Below are 11,408 nucleotides of genomic sequence, written 5' to 3' on the forward strand. Positions count from 1 at the left end.
CCCCCTGGATGTGTTTAGAGATGATACAAGATAGCCTGGCCCCCTGGATCTGTTTATAGAGATGATACAAGATAGCCTGGCCCCTGGATGTGTTTAGAGATGATACAAGATAGCCTGGCCCTCTGGATGTGTTTAGAGATGATACAAGATAGCCTGGGCCCCGGATCTGTTTAGAGAAGATAGCCTGGGCCCCTGGATCTGTTTAGAGATGATACAAGATAGCCTGGGCCCCCTGGATGTGTTTAGAGATGATACAAGATAGCCTGGGCACCCTGGATATGTTTAGCGATGATACAAGATAGCCTGGCCCCCTGGATCTGTTTGTGCTCTCACCAACTCCATTTCTCATTGTCATGAGTTGTCATAACAACACAATCAGACAGGTACCCAGGCTAGATAAAAGACAGGTTGTAACAATGTATGTACGGACAACAACAAAAAATATATATTTTATGTCCAGTTACAGGCCACTGGAAGAAGTACTGAACCACCAAGGGCTTTCTTTCTTGGATCTAGAATACTTTAAAAGAGACCAAGACTAACTCTGACTGACTCAATTTGATTTGTTAACATGGGATTTATATTTAACAGATACTATGCTTCTGTTTCCAGCATGAACGTTTTCTTGAACCCAATAAATGGGATTTTCTATTTGAGGCTTGGGCTCTGGTCAAAATTAGTGCACTATGTAGGGAATAGGTGTGCTATTTGGGACAAAAATCTTGATTCCCAAATAGTGTACAGGAACACAGAGACTGGTTATTGTTTACAGAAAGCAAATTCTACGTGTAGAATGATGTGTATTCTGTATATCTGCAATATGGACACGATCACGTTTTATTGTCTTGTACAACCAGATATAAGGAAGTGATGTCAGAACAAAATATATGGATTATGCTGTACAAACCCATTGGCTGATTCATTGACTCCAGGTTTGTTCATCATTTCAATCAGGAAAACTTTTATAGACAATAGTGTTATAACAATATGAAAAGACGATGCTGAACAACTAAAGTGTTTATGATCCAGAGTATATGATTAACACCTGTTTTCTACGAACGTTCTCTCCACATTTTATTGCAGAAGCCAGAGTATTTAATTGTTTAGGTAGAGAGCCTGTTGTAGCCTGGCCAGTGCCACCAGTGGATTGTCGCTGTCCTCTCCTACAGGGTAGTGGACAGAAGAGTTCTGTTGCAAGGAGCTCCTGGAGATATAGCCCAGGTCTGACCCACTGACAGGTCTCTTCTCCTGGGCAGCAGGCTCCATCACCTCCCCACCCTCCTCCATCTCCACCGGCTGGGAGTGGCTTCTCTCTGGCAGGGGAAGGAGGTACTGAATCTGACTATCCATCGGTACAGGTGGGGTAACCTGGATGGAGCTGAAGGACAGTCGTGATTGGCCCACCTTGACAGGAAGTGATAGGTCCATCTCTCCACGCGGTTGTGATAGGTAGCCGTTCTCTGTGGACACAGAGGTGATTTCTGGGATACCACTGAGACCACAGAGTGACAGCTGGAGAGACATGAGTTGTTCCAGGGTGTCAACCGAGGGTTGACAAGAAGGACTGTATGCCTCCTCCTCTTCCTCGTTCTCTCGAGGGCAACGGTCTGCTGTTCCCCACCTCTCCTGTAGGTGGAGACAGTTCTCTCTGGCCAAGGGTGGCTCACTCGGGAGAAGATCTGACAACCCACAGGGTTGACTCTCCAGGGCATGGGGGTGCAGATCAGAGATAAGTACCCCGGGTGGGGCCTCAACGACTGGGTATGATGGGTACACCTGGTGGCTGTTGGAGCTGACCCTTGGAAGAAGCTCCAGCACACACGACCCATGACCTGGAAGAAGACGACTTTATTAATTCCTCCCAGACAGACATTTCTTCTGTTGTACCAAACCCCTTTAGCCTGGGCACCAGTCTGTTTGTGCTATTATTCCATTCCCCTCTGATAACCTTACCTTCCAGTTTCACTTCAAGAGTCGAGACCTGGAATCCCTGGCTGTCTTCATTGATCTCTACATCATAGCTGGAGATTGGAGGCCCCTTCCTGTATTCTGGAACACACTCTAGAACAGGAGGCCCCTTCCTGTATTCTGGAACACACTCTAGAACAGGAGGCCCCTTCCTGTATTCTGGAACACACTCTAGAACAGGTGGCCCCTTCCTGTATTCTGGAACACACTCTAGAACAGGAGGCTCCTTCCTGTATTCTGGAACAAACTCTAGAACAGGTGGCTCCTTCCTGTATTCTGGAACAAACTCTAGAACAGGAGGCTCCTTCCTGTATTCTGGAACAAACTCTAGAACAGGTGGCTCCTTCCTGTATTCTGGAACAAACTCTAGAACAGGCGGCCCCTTCCTGTATTCTGGAACAAACTCTAGAACAGGAGGCCCATTCCTGTATTCTGGAACAAACTCTAGAACAGGCGGCCCCTTCCTGTATTCTGGAACAAACTCTAGAACAGGCGCGACCGGCTTTTCCAGTAGAGCGTCATACTCTGTCACTGCGAACACTTCCTCCTCTGCGTTGATGTCAACACACTCCTGTTCAAACCAGTCTGGGTTCTCTAACTGGAAGGCCTGGAAGGCTTCGATGGCGTCGCGCAGATCTCTCCCCGGTGGACATTTGAAGTACTCTTCCACTCCGATCCCTCGATGTGGCTGACCTGATTTGAATTAAATCATTCATTTTATTTGACACGTTCAAAATATACTGAACAGAAAAATATAAACGCAACAACTTTGAAGATTTTACTGAGTTACAGTTCATATCAGGAAATCAGTCAATGGAAATGAATTTATTGGGCCTTAATCTGTGGATTTCACATGACTGGGCAGGGGCGCAGCCGTGGCTGGGGGCATAGGCCCACCCACTTGGCAGCCAGGCCCAGCCACTCAGCAGCCAGGCCCACCCACTTGGCAGCCAGGCCCACCCACTTGGCAGCCAGGCCCACCCACTTGGCAGCCAGGCCCACCCACTTGGCAGCCAGGCCCAGTTAATCAGGCAGCCAGGCCCACCCACTTGGCAGGCAGGCCCATCCACTAAGGAGCCAGGCCCACCCACTTGGCAGGCAGGCCCATCCACTAAGGAGCCAGGCCCACCCACTTGGCAGGCAGGCCCATCCACTAAGGAGCCAGGCCCATCCAATAAGGAGCCAGGCCCACCCACTTGGCAGCCAGGCCCATCCACTAAGGAGCCAGGCCCACCCACTTGGCAGCCAGGCCCACCCACCAAGGAGCCAGGCCCACCCACTTGGCAGGCAGGCCCACCCACTTGGCAGCCAGGCCCACCCACTAAGGCAGCCAGGCCCACCCACTAAGGAGCCAGGCCCACCCACTTGGCAGGCAGGCCCACCCACTTGGCAGCCAGGCCCACCTACTTGGCAGGCAGTCCCACCCACCAAGGAGCCAGTCCCACCCACTTGGCAGGCAGTCCCACCCACTTGGCAGCCAGGCCCACCTACTTGGCAGCCAGGCCCACCCACTCAGGAGCCAGGCCCACCCACTTGGCAGGCAGGCCCACCCACTTGGCAGCCAGGCCCACCTACTTAGGCAGGCCAGTCCCACCCACCAAGGAGCCAGTCCCACCCACTTGGCAGGCAGTCCCACCCACTTGGCAGCCAGGCCCACCTACTTGGCAGCCAGGCCCACCCACTAAGGAGCCAGGCCCACCCACTTGGCAGGCCAGGCCCACCCACTTGGCAGCCAGGCCCACCTACTTGGCAGGCAGTCCCACCCACCAGGGAGCCAGTCCCACCTACTTAGGCAGGCAGTCCCACCTACTTGGCAGGCAGTCCCACCCACTTGGCAGCCAGGCCCACCCACTTGGCAGGCAGTCCCACCCACTAAGGAGCCAGGCCCAGAAGCGAGCACCTTATTTCCACTGTGGGCCTCACTGCTACTAGTGATGCACCAGTATGACATGTTTGGCCGGTAACCAATATTTTCCTTGCCAAACAAATAACCGATATTTAAACTTTTAGCCTTTTAAGTTAAATAGTTAACACACACATGGACGCAGAGGTCTAAGGCACTGCATCTCAGTGCAAGAGACGTCACTATAGTCCATGGTTCGAATCCAGAGCTGTATCACATCCGGCCGTGATTGGGAGTCCCATAGGGCGGCGCACAATTGGCCCAGCGTCGTCCGGGTTTGGCCGGGGTAGACCGTCATTGTGAGTTAGAATTTGCTCTTAACTGACTTGCCTAGTTAAATAAAGGTTACACACACACACACACACACACACACACACACACACACACACACACACACACACACACACACACACACACACACACACACACACACACCACTGACCCTTAAAGTAATTTTGGCATTTACTTATGTCCCCATTACCAGTAAAACATCATCAAAACCTGTTTCTTTGCTTCCTGTGCTGTTTAAGCTGTTCAGTAGTTTTCTTTCTCAACCAGGATTTCTATGGGCACTGTTTGGGTCTTTACATGTCAAACAAGATACCTGATAAATATACACTATTTTGACCAGTAGGATCTGAATATGACTGCACGTCATAATAATTTAACATGTTCATTCATTTTTTACGTAGTTATGACACATTGACACATTGATCACTCAGTATTTCATGTCACAACGATTCATCGTACGTACAGTATACTATGATGCTGGAAAAGTTGTCGTGCACCTTCAGTGCTGGTCAAAAGCTAGCTAGCTCATGGATGCAAACGACAATCTGTTTCAGTAGCTATCGTTAGCTAGCTAGCTCATGGATGCAACACGACAGTCTGTTTCAGTAGCTATCGTTAATAGCTAGCTCATGGATGCCAACACGACAGTCTGTTTTCAGTAGCTATCGTGATTAGCTAGCTAGCTCATGGATGCAACCACAGTCTGTTTCAGTAGCTATCGATTAGCTAGCTAGCTCATGGATGCAACACGACAGTCTGTTTCAGTAGCTATCGTTAGCTAGCTAGCTCATGGATGCAACACGACAGTCTGTTTCAGTAGCTATCGTTAGCTAGCTAGCTCATGGATGCAACACGACAGTCTGTTTCAGTAGCTATCGTTAGCTAGCTAGCTCATGGATGCAACCACGACAGTCTCTGTTTCAGTAGCTATCATTAGCTAGCTACATATATAGCTACAGTTGAAGTCAGTTCATTTATACACTTAGGTTGGAGTCATTAAAACTCGTTTTTTTCAACCACTCCACAAATTTATTGTTAAACTATAGTTTGGCAAGTCGGTTAGGACATCTACTTTCTGCAAGTCATTTTTCCAACAATTGTTTGCAGACAGAATATTTCACTTATAATGCAATGTATCACAATTCCAGTGGGTCAAGTTTACATGCACTAAGTTGACTGTGCCTTTAAACAACTTGGAAAATTCCCAGAAAATGATGTCATGGCTGTAGAAGCTTCTGATAGGCTAATTGACGCATAATTTGAGTCAATTGGAGGTGTACCTGTGGATGTATTTCAAGGCCTACCTTCAAACTCAGTGCCTCTTTGCTTGACATCATGTGAAAATCAAAAGAAATCAGCCAAGACCTCAGAATTGTTTTTCTTTAGAAAAAAAAAAATTGTAGACCTCCACAAGTCTGGTTCATCCTTGGAAGCAATTTACAAACACCTGAAGGTAGCACGTTCATCTGTACAAACAATAATACGCTTAAGTATAAACACCATACCGTCATACCGCTCAGGAAGGAGACTCGTTCTGTCTCCTGGAGATGAGCGTACTTTGTGAAAAGTGCAAATCAATCCAAGAACAGCAAAGGACCTTGTCAAGATGCTGGAGGAAACAGGTACAAAGTATCTATATCCACAGTAAAACAAGTCCTATATCGACATAACCTGAAAGGCCACTCAGCAAGGAAGAAGCCACTGCTCCAGAACCTCCATAAAAAAGCCAGACTATGGTTTGCAACTGCACATGGGGACAAAGATCATACTTTTTGGAGAAATGTCTGATGTCTGATGAAACAAAAATAGAACTGTTTGGCCATAATGACCATCGCTATGTTTGGAGGAAAAAGGGGGAGGCTTGCAAGCCGAAGAACACCATCCCAACCGTGAAGCACGGGGGTGGCCGCATCATGTTGTGGAGGTGCTTTGCTGCAGGACGGACTGGTGCACTTCACAAAATAGATGGCATCATGAGGCAGGACAATTATGTGGATATATTAAAACAACATCTCAAGACATCAGCCAGGAAGTAAATGCTTGGTGCCAAATGGGTCTTCCAAATGGGCAATGACCCCAAGCATACTTCAAAGTCGTGGCAAAATGGCTTAAGGACAACAAAGTCAAGGTATTGGAGTGGCCATCACAAAGCCCTGACCTCAATTCCATAGAACATTTGTGGGCAGGATGTCACGAAGTTGACCCAGTTCATTGCTTCACATTCCACCTTTTTAGCATGATCTAGTCCTAAATGTCATGACTCACCAATTGTAACCTTCTGCCTCACTTTCAAAGAGGTACTTTTATTTTGAAGGCAATCCATAAATTCCACTATTGTGCCTCATCCTTTATTGTGGCCCCAGCTTCACAAACATAACCCGGTCCGGTCGAGCCTCACTAGCCAGATGAAGCTAGCTGGCTGCTTATAACGTTAGCTTTGGGCAACAGGGTTAAGGAGCTGGCTAGCTACTATTTTCATGAACTGAAGTTCAATTTCAATAGTCGAACAACCAAGTGGCAACCTAGCTAATACTTACTCACAAGGATTCCTAAATCCTTGCTAAGAATAATGGAAATGACTGCAGTTTCTAATGGTCATTGTTTTCAGGCTGGTTGTATTGGTGCTAGCTAGGTAAAGCTAGCTAGGTACCAAGCTAAAGCTAGCTAGGTAAAGCTAGCTAGGTACCAAGCTAAAGCTAGCTAGGTAAAGCTAGCTAGGTACCAAGCTAAAGCTAGCTAGGTACTAAGCTAAAGCTAGCTCGGTACCAAGCTAAAGCTAGCTAGGCACCAAGCTAAAGCTAGCTAGGTACCAAGCTAAAGCTAGCTAGGCACCAAGCTAAAGCTAGCTAGGCACTAAGTTAAAGCTATCTAGGTACCAAGCTAAAGCTAACTAGGTACCAAGCTAAAGCTAACGAGGTACAAAGCTAAAGCTAGCTAGGTACCAAGCTAAAGCTCGCTACCCCAGAAGTTGCGGTCGAACAAATGATGCTATATTACCAACGCGGTATTGTAAACACATCGTTCGTGGCCGGTGTTTGATTGGTTGCAGACTTTTCTGTACAGCTTTGACAGAGCTACTGTATCTTTTTTGACACTCAAAGACCCAAACTCTTTCAAATGGCTGCTGGACTTGTTGACTGCTCGATCCACACAGCAGACATTGTGGGCGAGGTTAGGGATGCTGTGTTGCAGGTGTAGCGTAACATTTTACGTGGCGTCATTACGTTATGTAGGTATGGTATGTAGGTATGGTATGTAGGTATGGTATGTAGGTATGGTATGTAGGTATGGTATGTTATGTAGTTATGGTATGTAGGTATGGTATGGTATGTAGGTATGGTATGGTATAGGTATGGTAGGTATGGTATGTTATGTAGGTATGGTATGTAGGTATGGTATGTTATGTAGGTATGGTATGTAGGTATGTTATGTCGGTATGGTATGTTATGTAGGTATGGTATGTTATGTAGGTATGGTATGTTATGTAGGTATGGTATGTAGGTATGGTATGTAGGTATGGTATGTAGGTATGGTATGTTATGTAGGTATGGTATGTAGGTATGGTATGTAGGTATGGTATGTAGGTATGGTATGTAGGTATGGTATGTTGGTATGTTATGTAGGTATGGTATGTAGGTATGGTATGTAGGTATGGTATGTAGGTATGGTATGTAGGTATGCGCGTCAGCTTTGACATCCGGTTTTTAACATCGACGTTAAACTAGACATCGGGCCGATACAGATGTCGTCATTTTTTAGCTAATATCGTCCGATTCCGATGTGTTCACCGATATATCGTGCATCCCTAACTATTACCTTTAGAAAGCTGGGACCAGACTGGCCGTACCTGTCCCATACACTAGGGTACAGAACAACAGACCAGGCAGGAAGCATAGGGAGATCCCATCAACAAACTGACCTGTCCCGGTGCGTACTTCTCCTGGTCGAGGATCCTGAAGCAGAGCTCCTCAAAGTGCTTCATCAGCTTGTACTTCACAGCGATGTCGAAGACAGACGGCACGTCTCGCTCGCTGCCGACCTCGTCAAAGTAGGCCACCATGTACTTCCCCAGCGCGGCGGCCTGCTGCATGTCAGGCAGGAAGAGGTTGAGGGCCAGGCGTCAGCATGTCGTCGATGGGCGACCGGAGGTCCTCTCTCAACGTCACACGACTCTGGCCACACATCGCCCTCCACTTGGCCTGGACGCCACGAGAACAGAGAACCAGGATCTTGTCTGATGATTTGTTGACCTGTAGGAGAGAAGCGGAGAGAGGGAGAGGAGAGAAGAGAAGAGAAGAGAGGGGGAGAGAGAAGAGAAGAGGAGAGAGGGGAAGAGAGGACAAGAGAGGAGAGGAGGGAAGAGGAGAGAGGGGGAGGAGAGGACAAGAGAGGAGAGGAGGGAAGAGAAGAGGAGAGAATAAGAGGAGAGGAGAGAGAGAGAGGGAAAAGACAAGAAAAGAGAAAAGAGGAGAGGAGAAGAAGAGGAGAGAGGAGAGGAGAGGCAAAGAAGAGGAGAGGAGAAAATAGGAGGAGAGGAGAGAGAGTAGAAAATAAAAGAAGAGAAGAGAGGGGAGAGGAGAGAAGAGGAGAGAGGGGGAGGAGAGAAGAGGAGAGAGGGGGAGAGAATAAGAGAGGAGAGAGAGGAGAGGAGAGGAGAGAGGAGAGAATAAGAGGAGAGGAGAGAATAGGAGAGAGGAGAGAGAAGAGAAGAGGAGAGAGGGGAGGAGAGAGAGAGGGGGAGAGAGAATAAGAGAGAGAGAAGAGGAGAGGGGGAGGAGAGAGGAGAGAGATAAGAGGAGAGGAGAGAAGAGGAGAGAGGGGGAGGAGAGAAGAGGAGAGAGGGGGAGAGAATAAGAGAGGAGAGAAGAGGAGAGGGGGAGGAGAGGAGAGGATAAGAGGAGAAGAGAGAAGAGAGGGGGAGAAGACAAGAAAAGAAAAAAGAGGAGAAGAGAAGAGAAAAAGAAAAGAGGGGGAGAGAAGAGAGAAGGCAAAAGAAGAGGAGAATATAGGAGGAGAGGAGAGAAGAGTAGAAAATAAAAGAAGAGAAGAGAGGGGTGAGGAGAGAAGAGGAGAGAAGAGGAGAGAGGGGGAGGAGAGAATAAGAGAGGAGAGAAGAGGAGAGAGGGGGAGGAGAGAATAAGAGAGGAGAGAAGAGGGGAGAGGAGAGACAGATTTATCAATCCATCCATCTGTGGAAACAGATTTCTTTCCTTGCTAAAGGGAACAACGGTACAGGGAACCAACAACACTTTTACTTCCTCTCCGTCTCTTCTCTACTAGGCCTGTATGTATAAAGCGTTTCAGAGTAGGACAACTGATCTAGGAGCAGTTTAGCCTTTTAGATTATATTGATGGATATTACATGAACAAGGGACACCTGATCCTAGATCAGCACTCCTGGTGTCTACCCGCCTGTTGTCTCTGCCACTCCAGCCAGGGTAGTCTCCCCACAGTGCCCAGCCAGGTTGTGTCTAGAAGGTCCAACACAACCTCGGTTCCACACTTGGCCTGGAGGAAGGCACAGAGCTTCAGAACTATCTTCCTGTAGAGAGGATGGTCCTGAGAGTAGATCACCAACACCTTGGGAGGAACCCTGGGGAGATGAGGAGTCTGGGCCTCTGGCTCTATAGCTGGGGGATAGGGGCCTGGTGGGGCTGAAGGAGAGACCGAGAGGGAAGGAGGGGAGGGAGAGAGAGAGAGATGGAGGTAGGGAGAGAGAGAGTGAGTGAGGGAAAGGAGGGAGAGACAGAGACAGAGAGAGAATGAGAGGGAAGGAGGGGAGGGAGAGAGAGAGGGAAGGGAGGGAGGGAGAGACAGAGAGGGAAGGAGGGGAGAGAGAGAGAGAGAGATGGAGGTAGGGGGAGGAGAGAGAGTGAGTGAGGGAAAGGAGGGAGAGACAGAGACAGAGAGAGAACGAGAGGGAAGGAGGAGAGGGAGAGAGAGGAAGGGAGGGAGGGAGAGACGGGAGAAAGACAGAGAGGGGAAGGAGGGAGTGAAAGAGAGAGAGATAGAGGTAGGGAGGGAGAGAGATAGGGAGGGAGGGAGAGACGGAGAGACGGAGACAGACCGAGAGGGGAAGGAGGAGAGGAGAGAGAGAGAGGGAAGAGAGGGAGAGACAGAGACAGAGAAAGACAGAGAGGGAAGGAGGGGAGGGAAAGAGAGAGATAGAGGTAGGGAGGGAGAGAGAGAGAGGGAAGGGAGGGAGAGAGAGATGGAGAGACAGAGAACAGACCGAGAGGGAAAGGAGGAGGCGGGAGAGAGAGAGAGGGAAGGGAGGGAGAGAGCAGAGACAGAGAAAGACAGAGAGGGAAGGATGAAACTATGAAACAGGAAGTCAGATTGATGCTCCTCCTCTCCTCCCACAGACCATTTAGTCCTCAAAATCCATCCTCATTTCTTAACCATCATATTCTGCTAATGTCTTAATTAATGTCATGCATTTAGTTATGGCTACATGACCGTGCAGTAATGAAGCATATTATATACATATTATAAATGCCTTCATTTCTGAACAGCCAAAGTAAGTCAAATAGAGACTTGTCAAAATAACTTGTTTGTCACTGAGGAGCACTCGAATAACCGATTTCCAATACATATTCAGTGAGAGATAATATGTGAGATAATAAGTGAGAGATAATAAGTGAGAGATAATAAGTGAGCGATATTAAGTGAGCGATATTAAGTGAGAGATAATAAGTGTATAGTGAGCGATATTAAGTGAGAGATAATAAGTGTAGCGATATTAAGTGAGAGATAATAAGTGAGAGAATAATAAGTGAGAGATAATAAGTGAGAGATAATAAGTGAGCGATAATAAGTGAGAGATAATAAGTGAGAGATACTAAGTGAGGCGATAATAAGTGAGAGATAATAAGTGAGGCGATAATAAGTGAGCGATAATAAGTGAGAGATAATAAGTGAGAGATAATAAGTGAGAGATAATAAGTGAGCGATATTAAGTGAGCGATAATAAGTGAGAGATACTAAGTGAGAGATAATAAGTGAGCGATATTAAGTGAGAGATAATAAGTGAGCGATAATAATGAGCGATAATAAGTGAGCGATAATAAGTGAGCGATAATAAGTGAGCGATAATAAGTGAGCGATAATAAGTGAGAGATAATAAGTGAGAGATAATAAGTGAGCGATAATAAGTGAGCGATAATAAGTGAGATAATAAGTGAGAGATAATAAGTGAGCGATAATAAGTGAGCGATAATAAGTGAGAGATACTAAGTGAGAGATA

The 11,408-nt window shown here is 47.3% G+C and overlaps 1 pseudogene; it reads right to left on the minus strand.

The window, feature by feature from the left end:
• Positions 1-819: 819 nt before the first annotated feature.
• Positions 820-9,844, minus strand: LOC135537206 (uncharacterized; annotated as a pseudogene).
• Between the last annotated feature and the right edge of the window lie 1,564 nt (positions 9,845-11,408).

This window comes from Oncorhynchus masou, unplaced genomic scaffold (assembly GCF_036934945.1).
Source record: "Oncorhynchus masou masou isolate Uvic2021 unplaced genomic scaffold, UVic_Omas_1.1 unplaced_scaffold_7242, whole genome shotgun sequence".
Taxonomy (NCBI): Eukaryota; Metazoa; Chordata; class Actinopteri; order Salmoniformes; family Salmonidae; genus Oncorhynchus; species Oncorhynchus masou.